Raw genomic sequence first — 7959 nt, 5'->3', positions numbered from 1 at the left:
TGCACTATAGTCCATAACATCTGCATGCGAAATAATGGTTTTTTAAGATATTTTTGTTGTTGTGCACTTGTGAAATTATTTGTGCAATATATGAACAATAATATTTATAGGAATAATGGAACAATGTTTTCGCCTTTGGGGCCTTATAAGTGTTTAGTTCTCCAGCACAATATCTTTGGTGCAACAACATCAAGTGTTGCATGGCTAAACACTTATAAGTTCCCAAAGGCGAGACCTATTGGCTATGCCAATGCAATCTATAATCGAGGGTGCAGGGTATATCATCATCATGTTTCTTTTTTCTTTCTTAGGTGTAAATATATATATATATGTTAGATTATTATAGGGCACGGTATCTGAACAGCTCAACTCCAGTTCCTCTCTCACATGGAGGTGTGAAGTCTCAAGTTTGCAATCTGGCTTATACAGTCTCGGATAGCGCCTTGATGCCCGAAATACACTTTACTGTACTCCCCTTCTCCTATTACGCAGAGATACTCTGCATAACGTTTTTCTCCACCCATTTCAACATGCCACCTTCACCTTGCTCCCGGCGGACCTTCACGTGCTGCAGGTTGTCGTGATAGTCTAAGCGCATCTGCGCCTCGTGGTGAATAGTGAGAAGCCTTCCCGGTAATTTTATTCGAGTACCATGACAACAGTGTTTCTCTTGGCATCAAAAATGTAATGGCGTCCAACCCTCCATTGTACTTTGCTCTCGTCTATAACAGCCTGATTGAGTGCATCAATTGCTGAATCTTTCATCTCGTGGGCTTCAGCAACTTTCTTCTCGTTCAATTTATCAGCAAAAGCTGCTACTTTGCGTCCAAATTTGATAATTCCATATATTAAGGAAACACCAATGGATGCGTCAGCAAAGGTAAATTACATAGATTTATTTTTAAAGCATGCACAGCAGCAGCCCAGTGCCCTGCACACAGGGGCCTGTAACTTCTGTATTTGGATATAGAAGCTGAAAAAATTATTGGCACACTTTCCCTCCTTTCTCCGGAAGTGGTGGCACGGGAGCTGGTCGGTGTGGAGAGGTAGTCATTTTTTTATGTGCAGATTTACATAGCGCAAACTCGACCAGAAGGTAGTAAAGCTCTTTACATGAGCACCAGTTACGTTACACAAGGATACATTCATTTTTGGTAGACATGGGGAGATTGTCATTTGCCCAGAAACACAGGACACTGAGCCGACGCCGAGGGTCGAACCTGGTTCCCCGGCTATAAAGTCGGCAGCTGTGGTCGTAAGGCCACAACCTTTGCCCAACTGACGCTGAGGGGCACGAGATTTTTTTAAGGGAGAAGCCAAACTGAGAGCCGCCCTTAACAACATGCCTGCGAGTCTCCAGTGTACTGCTGTCACCGCCAGCCTCACGGACACTTCTTTGTGCCCTAAGTGTCATTGGCGCGTAGGTGTAATATTAATAACTTTCTTTTGCTATATGGCCATATATGCTGCACTTCTGCGTTTCTAAATTTTGTAGCAAAACAAGGTCATAATACTCAATTCATGGTAGTCAATTTGCTTCTTCTAAAGGCTTAAGGACCGAGGCTTCCTATATATAGAGCATTTCAACTCTTAAAGTTCAGAACACTGCATGTCATCAGCGGCGGGTGTTCAGTTCACTGACCATCCAGTCGATGCACTGGTTCGTAGCACTATAACTACCCTATAGCGCTATTGTTGTCCTTTCCATGTCACACCGTCTATCGACCTCAGAACCACGAGAGAGGCCAGGTGAACACGACTTGGTTTGAGCGTGAAGCGCCTCATACACTGATCTTTGAGAGCACGAATGGACCGGACCTGATTATTTGAAAGAACGATTTGCTCACCCCTCATCACTTCAGCTATGATTTAGATAAATCTCAAGGTGCATCACATGTGCGTACCATGACATTAACACAGCGTCATGACATTAACGCCACATGACCTGAAATCCCACACTTTTCATTCAATTGCCTGTGTAAAACCAACAACGTCACAGCGTCCCTCAAAAACTGCGGTGAACGCGCAGCATGCGTGCTGAGTATTAACAGCTTCAAAGCTCCCTTTTCGTTTTCTTTGCGTGTGTGCCGAGCAGGCTGTTCTACTTTTGTTTTCCGAGCAAATAAATCAGCAACCCCAGACAGAACAAGCATGCGAGTAGTGCGCACGCGTGCGCCACAGCGAGCGATCTGTTTTCAATTATCGCGCCCGTGTCTGGGCACGATAATTGAAAACAGATGTGGCCTGTGCAGGTAACCGCACGCAATAGGTCGTGGGCGGAGCAAAGGCGGGACATGCGCCCACCTTTGCCCAATTGCGTGCTGTCTTTGTTAAAAAGACACACGCAAAGCCCAATAGCCGGGGACAAAACGAAAAGCACACGCACGAGCGTGTGCGAGTGTGTGGTGAGATTTAAAAAGCCCTTACATAAAGTCGAGCAGAGTAGTGCATGCGCGCTGCGCTAGGCTCGACCTAAAAAGGTCTCCTAGGAGCAGCATTTTCATGCAGTCAGGATCTCTCTAAATATCTTTTCTTGTGTCAAGATAGTAGTGATTATCAAACAGTTTGGCCTCAATTACTACCAAATGACGCACCGTGGCGCTGCATGCCATTATGCTGCGCCGAGCTGTGTAATTTTTAAAGCACAGGGATGCGTCATTTTAACAACAATACAGCGCATCCATGTGCTTTCTCCTGCACTGGCGCACACTTCGCTGCCATGCGCCAGCGCAGGCACCCTTGCGTCATGTTGCTAGGGTGCCTGATTTGTGGGATTGATTGTTTTTCAGCAGGAAGAGACACCTTCCTGCACACAAAAAATAATTGATGATATTTTCCGATTTCTATGCATGCTGCAGAATAGAAAGAGGAAAAAACAAGGAGAAATAAAAGTATTTCTCCTCGTTGCACCACACCTATGCATTCCCAGCTTCACAAAACGTTGTAAATCTGGGAATGTGTCAGGTTCCATGGATGTTATGTGGGAACACCCACAGCAACACCCCTGGAACGCCCCTTTCACGCAGAGTAATCCGTGAAAGGGGCCCATATTTAGAAGGCCATGAAAAGTCACACAGAGTGACTTTATGTGGCTTGTAAATATGGGCAGGCACACTGAGCCAAAGTTGCGTCAAAAACGTGACACACCGGCAGTACTGGTGTGTAGTGAAACTCTCTCTAGCTGGTCTTTTTGGCTACTAGATGTGGAGTGTGCTGCAGTCTGGTTGAACCAGTGTAAAAGTAACATTCCGTGTCAGGTACTGCAAATGTTCTCTTTCAAATGGAATTGCGTTGTTATATCCCATTTTATTCTGGGCTCTTTACATCAAGACAGTGCTGCAGTCACTTTGGTGAAGAACGCTTTATTCACCATGGCAGGGATATTGGTAGATAAGTATGGTAGCTTTGGAAGGTTGACCAACTATTGACAAAATATTTTAAAAGTTTAAAACAGCAACATGCCACCAGTGCTTCAATGTTGCAACTGAAGGGAGCCCAGTGTTGGCCCTTGTGTCACATTCCTCTCCTTTGCCTGCCATCAGCTAGCCACACAACCCCCTTGTCGTTGGAATTTACCGAAGGGTTCAGGCATCTTGCCATAGGTCCCTGTTGGTTCATTCTTAAAATTACCCAAGTGAACAGGCTCCTTGTATAACTGTCGGTGGTCTGTTAATACAGGGGAAGTCATACAGATTCGTGGCCTCTGATTAAAGCCCCCGCCGACTGGCACCAATAGTAGGCATTTATGGCCCCGGTTGGCCCAAAGAAGAGCATAGACAGCTAGAAACAAGCCCTCATGGATTCCAGTAATGGACCTGTGCCTAGTGGGAGAAGGTTGTACATTTTCATGACCCTCAAGTGTACACTTAGCATGCTGGATGTACTCATAGTCAGGGGCAACATAGGGCTTTAAACTAAAGGGGGAGCAGTGGCCCTCAATAGCCCACATACACCCTAGATGAATGCCTTTGTATATAAAAGCCACACCTGTAGGTGATCTCCTTTAGTGCTACCTTTTGGCAATGTGTATGTGTATAACAACTTCATACCTCACTAAGAACTGTGCTCATACCTCACTAAGAACTGTGTTCATACCTCACTAAGAACTGTGCTCATACCTCATTAGGAGCTGTGCTCATACCTCACTAAGAACTGTGTTCATACCTCACTAAGAGCCGTGCTCATACCTCTTTAGGAGCCATACTCATTCCTCACTTAGAACCAGGCTCATAACTCACTAGGAGCTGGGCTCATACCTCACTAGGAGCCAGGCTCATACCTCTCTAGGAGCCGTGCTCATACCTCACTAGGCGATACCAAAGGGGATGATCGACGGAGCGTTTGAGCAAATCCAACACTCACCCCCAGTCAACTGATCTGGGTTTAATCCATCATCATTCTTTAGCTCACTCCACCACTCGAGTTCAGACATGGCCATATGCAAATCAGTCTGACCATGTGCCTCATGGGAACAGTCCAGCCCGAACTGCCAAGCCGTGTCTTCCCTGGACCGGAAACAAGCATCCTGGGACCGGTTTCGGGTTCATAACGCTCATCAGCCAGGCTATCTTGAATCCAGTGGCAAAGTGAGCAAGGGACCCACGTCTGGGCATACCCTGCCAATTTAGGGCGAACAAAGCGATAATGATGGATTAATCCAGATCAGTTGACTGGGGGTGACTGTTTGATTTGCTCAAACGCTCCGTCCATCATCCCCTTTGGTATCGCTTCATACCTCACTAGGAGCCATACTTATACCTCACTATGAGCTGGGATCATACCTCACTAGGAGCCGGACTCATACCTCATTTGGAGCCGTGCTCATACCTCACTAAGAGCCGTGCTCATACCTCACTAGGAGCTGTGCTCCTGCTGTCAGCATTCCACTTCTTTTCCACTATGATTCTTATTATTGTTCGGGTGATTGGCGTCACTTGTGCTGTTCTGGCCTAGTTGTGGAATCTCTTTGCTTTACATGATATGATTGGTCTTGTCCCAGCCTTACTGGCCTATCAGCAACAAGAGCAGTCATAAGAAACTGCTCTGTAGGTCGCATGAGGCTACATTTCTTTACTGTCTTGATATAAGTCTGTGCCCCCATTGTAACCCTCTCCAGTGGCCCTTAAATACTCTATCCTAACATAGAGTAGGGCCCTCAGTTAGTGGAGGTGGCAATGGGACAACCTGACAATTTGTCACGTCCGCTCTCGTCTTAAGTCCCTCACTCCATTTAGAGGTCAGGTTGTTTTTTGTGACTGCAGGGACACCGCCATCACTAACGTTAGGTAAAGCCCTGCAGCACCAGAACACCAGTGGAGTGGCCTCTTAGGGGCTGCCTCGTGTAGCGCTGCTCCTCCGATGCCAATCTGGCTGATGTCCGTTGTATCTGGTGTGGCGTTCTTATTCATTGAGTAGAATGTTGTACACCTCAACATTGGAATACCACCATGCCACCTCCTGGATGTTGGAATATCACTATGTCACCTGCTGGATGTTGGAATGCCACCGTGTCACCTGCTGGATGTTAGAATGTAACTGTATCACCTGCTGGATGTTGGAATGTCACCTGCTGGATGTTGGAATGTCACTGTGTCACCTGCTGGATGTTGGAATGTCACCTGCTGGATGTTGGAATGTCACCTTATGGATGTTCGAATGTCACCATGTCACCTGCAGGATGTTGAAATGTCATCATGTCACCTGTTGGATGTTGAAATGTCATCATGTCACCTGCTGGATGTTGGAATGTCACCTGTTGGATGTTGGAATGTCATCTTGACACCTGCTGCATGTTGGAATGTCACTGTGTCACCTGCTGGATTTTGGAATGCCACCTGCTAGATCCTGGAATGTCACTATGTCACCTGCAGGATGTTGAAATGTCATCATGTCACCTGCTGGATGCTGGAATCTCAGCTTGTCACCTGTTGGATGTTGGAATGTCACCGTGTCACCTGCTGGATGTTGGAATGTCACCATGTCACATGCAGGATGTTGAAATGTTATCATGTCACCTGCTGGATGTTGGAATGTCACCTTGTCATCTGTTGGATGTTGGAATGTCATCTTGACACCTGCTGGATTTTGTTATGTCATCATGTCACCTGTTGGATGTTGGAATGTCATCTTGACACCTGCTGGATGTTGGAAGGTCATCATGTCACCTGCTGGATGTTGGAATGTCACCTTGTCACCTGCTGGATGTTGGAATGTCATTTTTACACCTGCTGGATTTTGTTATGTCATCATGTCATCTGTTGGATGTTGGAATGTTATATTGACACCTGCTGGATTTTGTTATGTCATCATGTCACCTGCTGGATGTTGGAATATCATCATGTCACCTGCTGGATGTTGTTATGTCATGTCACCTGCTCAATGTTGGAATGTCACCATGTCACCTGCTGGATGTTGGTATGTCCGTTTGTCACTTGCTGGATGTCAGAATGTTACCATATCACCTGCTGGATGTTGGAATGTAACCATGTCACCTGCTGGATGGTGGTATGTCACTGTGTCACCTGCTGGATGTTGGAAAGTCATCATGTCACCTGCTGGATTTTGGAATGTCACCATGTCACTTGCTGTATTATGGAATGTCACCATGTCACTTGCTGGATGTTTTTATGTCATCATGTCACCTGCTAGATGTTTTTACGTCACCATGTCACCTGCTAGATGTTGGAATGTCACCATGTCACTTGCTTGGTGTTGGAATGTCACCATCTCACCATCTGGATGTTGGAATACCACCATGCCAACTGCTGGACGTGGGAATGTCACCTGCTTGATGTTGGAATGTCACCATGCCACCCGCTGGGTGTTGGCATGTCTCCTGCTGGATGTTGGGATATCCCTGTGTCACCTGCTGGATGTTGGAATGTCACCTGCTGGATGTTGGAATGTTCCTGTATCACCTGCTGGATGTTGGAATGTCCTTTGTCACCTGCTGGATGTTGGAATGTCACCATGTCATATGCTGGATATTGGAAGGGTACCGTGCCCTCTGCTGGATGTTGTAATGTCACTGTCACCTGCTGGATGTTGAAACGTCACCATGTCACCTGCTGGACATTGGATGTCACCTGCAGGGTGATGGAATGTCACCTGCTGGGTGCTGGAATGTCACTATGTCACCTGCTGGGCGATGTAATGTCACCAGGCCACCCGCTGGATGTTGGTATGTCACCTGCTGGCTTTTTGGATATCCCCGTGTCACCTGCTGGATGCTAGAATGTCACCATGCCACCCGCCGGATGTTCGTATGACACCTGCTGGATGTTGGGATATTCCTGTGTCACCTGCTGGATGTTGGAATGCCACCATGTCACCCGCTGGATGTTGCCATGTCACCTGCTGGGCGATGGAATGTCACCTGTTGGATGTTGGAATGTCACTGTGTGACCTGCTGGATGTTGAAATGTCACTGTGTCATATTCTGGATGCTGGAATGTCACCATGCCACCCGCCGGATGTTCGTATGTTACCTGCTGGATGTTGGGCTATCCCTGTGTCACCTGCTGGATGTTGGAATGTCACTATGCCACCCGCTGGATGTTGGCATGTCACCTGCTGGATGTTGGAATGTCACTATATCACCTGCTGGGCGATGTAATGTCACCATGCCACCCGCTGGATGTTGGTATGTCACCTGCTGGCTGTTTGGATATCCCAGTGTCACCTGCTGGATGCTGGAATGTCACCATGCCACCCGCCAGATGTTCGTATGTCACCTGCTGGATGTTGGGATATCCCTGTGTCACCTGCTGGATGTTGGAATGCCACCATGCCACCCGCTGGATGTTGGCATGTCACCTGCTGGGTGATGGAATGTCACCTGCTGGATGTTGGAATGCCACTGTGTCATATTCTGGATGCTGGAATGTCACCATGCCACCCGCCGGATGTTCGTATGTCACCTGCTAGATGTTGGGATATCCCTGTGTCACCTGCTGGATG

The 7959-nt window shown here is 47.2% G+C and overlaps 1 pseudogene; it reads right to left on the bottom strand.

Annotated features, from left to right (window-relative positions):
• Positions 1 to 403: 403 nt before the first annotated feature.
• LOC146783281 (ATP synthase peripheral stalk subunit b, mitochondrial pseudogene) lies at positions 404 to 1054 on the bottom strand (annotated as a pseudogene).
• Positions 1055 to 7959: the final 6905 nt, after the last annotated feature.

Source organism: Triturus cristatus, chromosome 11 (assembly GCF_964204655.1).
Source record: "Triturus cristatus chromosome 11, aTriCri1.1, whole genome shotgun sequence".
Taxonomy (NCBI): domain Eukaryota; kingdom Metazoa; phylum Chordata; class Amphibia; order Caudata; family Salamandridae; genus Triturus; species Triturus cristatus.
This window is presented reverse-complemented; position numbering and strand designations above follow the sequence as displayed.